Genomic DNA, 3,277 nt, shown 5'->3' on the forward strand with positions numbered 1-3,277 from the left:
TCTTCAAGATATGGGAGTTGCACGCTATCTTTTACCTTTGCTTTTTAGTCTTGTTAGTTTACCTTTCAGTTTTGCTTTAGTATCTTTTATCGAAAATCAAAAAAATTGTTATCTTGCTTGCTTGCTGCTATGGGTTCCACCGAGAACACCAAGTTGTGTGACTTCACTAGTCATAACAACGATGACTTTATCTGCACACCTATCACTACACCTGCCACTTCAGCACCTTCTTATGAAATTAAACCTGCTTTACTGAATCTAGTCATGAAAGATCAATTCTCCGGTGCTGGAGATGATGCTGCTTTACACTAAACAATTTTGTTGAACTCTGTGATATGCAAAAGTACCAAGAAATAGATGGTAATATTGTTAAGCTTAAGCTTTTTCCTTTCTCCTTAAGAGGAGGAGCTAAAATTTGGTTTCAATCCTTGCCTAGAAATAGCATAGATTCTTGGGACAAGTGCAAAGATGCTTTTATTGGAAAATACTATCCACCTGCTAAAATTATCCAACTAAGAAGTAACATAATGAATTTTAAACAATTGGATAATGAACACGTTGCCCAAGCTTGGGAACGCATGAAATCTCTTGTCAAGAACTGCCCTACTCATGGTTTGACTACTTGGATGGTTATCCAAACTTTTTATGCAGGCTTGAACTTTACCTCGCGGAACTTGTTAGATTCGGCCGCGGGAGGAACCTTTATGTCAACTACACTTGGTGCTGCCACGAAGCTTCTCGATGAGATGATGACCAACTATTCCCAATGGCACACCGAACGCGCTCCAACAGGTAGGAAGGTAAACTCTGTCCAGGAGATTTCCTCCCTAAATGAAAAAGTTGACTTGATCATGTCTCTACTTTCGAAGCAATCTTCTGTTGATCCTCGTGATGTTCCTTTCAATTCTTTGATTTCTCAAGAACAAGTAGATGTGAACTTTATCTCTAGAAACAATTTTAATAATAATGCTTATAGGATTAATTTTGGTAGCAATCCTAGACACTTCCTCTCTAATTCTTATGGGAACAACAATGCTTATCCTAGCACCAAGAACTCCACTACTGAACTAGAGATTATGCTTAAAGATTTCATCCCTACCCAAAAAGCCTTTAATAAGAGTGTAGAAGAGAAACGAAACAAACTAGATGATCTCTCTTCGAAGGTAGACAATTTAGCCCATGAGGTAGAATTGCTTAAAATTAGAACTTCTCCTCTTGAGGAGAGGAAGGTCACTCCTATGAACGCTATTCAAGTGCAAATTGACATGAAAACATTAGGATGTTGGCTAAACTTAAAGAGAGATGGCCTAGAGAAAGGGAGGAAGAAGATAGAATTAAGAGCCTTCCTACCCACCACACTGTTGCTACTATCCAAGTTGTTGAGGATATCCAAACTCTTAGCACCCAACGCACTCCTGGTCCCATTGGACCTATTAATGGTGATGCTATGACCATAGAAACTACCAAACAAGTGAGCCTAAAGGACACCACTACCACTTTACTTGATAGTAGTGACCTTGATTTTGATAATTGCACTCTTACCGAAGTTATTGATTTCCTTCATAGAATGGCCAAAGATCCCCACGCTAGCACGCTTAACCTTGCCTTCACAGAGCATATCACTAATGCTCTCATCAAAGCTAGGGAGGAGAAACTTAGAGTAGAAGCCTCCATTCCTAGAAAGCTAGAAGATGGCTGGGATCCTATGATTAAAATTAAGTTGAATGACTTCTCTTGCTATGCTTTATGTGATGTTGGAGCTAGTACCTCCGTTATGCCCAAAAGAATATATGATATGCTTAAACTGAAACCTTTTGATTCTTGTTCTTTTGGTGTTTGTCTTGTTGATTCTTCCATAAAGAAACCTTTGGGGAGGATCGACGATGTTCTTATCATTGTCAATGACAACTATGTTCCCGTTGATTTTATTATTATGGACATTGAATGTGAACCTTCTTGTCCAATTATTTTGGGACGTCCTTTTCTTCGCACCGTTGGTGCCATCATTGACATGAAAGAGGGGAATATAAAATTCCAATTTCCTCTCAAGAAAGGGATGGAACACTTCCCTCGAAAGAAGATTAAGTTACCATTTGAGTCCGTTATACGGGCTAGCTATTCTCTTACTCTTGATAAAACTTGATCTCTATGCATTATGCCTAGCTTAAAGGCATAAAAGAAAGCGCTTTTGGGAGGCAGCCCACAATGAATAAATTTTTATTTTGCTTTTGTTGTGTCTTGATGTTGTTACTACAGTAGCATCATCATTGTATCTTTACTTTTCAACTTTGTGCCAAGTGTAGCCTCTGATTGCAAGAAAGTTCAAAAGTTGTGACGTGCTGTCCAGGAAACAGATTGTGTCCTTGAACAGACAAATTCGTATAAAATCACTAGATCATCTTTTTGGTCTGAATTTTTTCGACAGCGTGCTCTATACAATTGTCTTTCGGGCGTCTGTTCTGAGTTTTTTTATTAGAGTTGCAGAAGTGCCCCAAACAAATCATTTACTACCTGCTGGTATGTTTTTCACAGATTCTGTCCTGTTTTGCCTTTCCTTCATTTTGCAAACCTTGAGCTTGCTTTTTATTTGCAAAAACCCTTTGGCAACCTTGAGAAACAGTAGACCTTCAAGAATATCTTTATTTCCAGCAAGGAACAATTATACTATTATGGGTACTAACCTCGCTAATCAGATTATGATGAGTTATGTATGAAGGGAGTTTTCAAGTGTGCGAGGGAAGATGATAAAAAGATTCAGGAGTGTCAAACGCTCAAGCTTGGGGATGCCCCCATGCACCCCCAAGAAATATTCAAGAAGACTCAAGCGTCTAAGCTTGGGGATGCCCCCGTGCATCCCCTTCTCCATCAACATTATCAGTTCGTCTTTCGTTCCACTATATTTTTATCAATTCATGTGTTATGTGCTATGCTTGGAGCGTCTTGCTTTTAGTTTTCCTTAGCTTTTCATAACGAGTCGGAACTCAGCTTTCTTTGTGTGGGAGAGAAACACGCTCCACTTCTACCTAGAACACAACATAGAATTTTCATGTCTATCTTTGCTGTGTATGTTCTTGGTCTTTCAATAGCTACTGTCATGCTTAGCTCTTAGTTTTCATGCTTATCTTTTTAAAGAGCTTTTGTTTAGTTGGTTGTTGGAACTCTCTTTATTTATCATGCTTATCTTGTTAAGAGAGTTGGCTTATGTTGCATTGGTCGATATGTCTATGATAAAAATGCTACGTGCATAATGGTGCTTAGTAATTCATGTTTTCTTATG

The sequence above is a fragment of the Triticum aestivum genome, chromosome 2A (assembly GCF_018294505.1).
Source record: "Triticum aestivum cultivar Chinese Spring chromosome 2A, IWGSC CS RefSeq v2.1, whole genome shotgun sequence".
In the NCBI taxonomy this organism is placed as follows: domain Eukaryota; kingdom Viridiplantae; phylum Streptophyta; class Magnoliopsida; order Poales; family Poaceae; genus Triticum; species Triticum aestivum.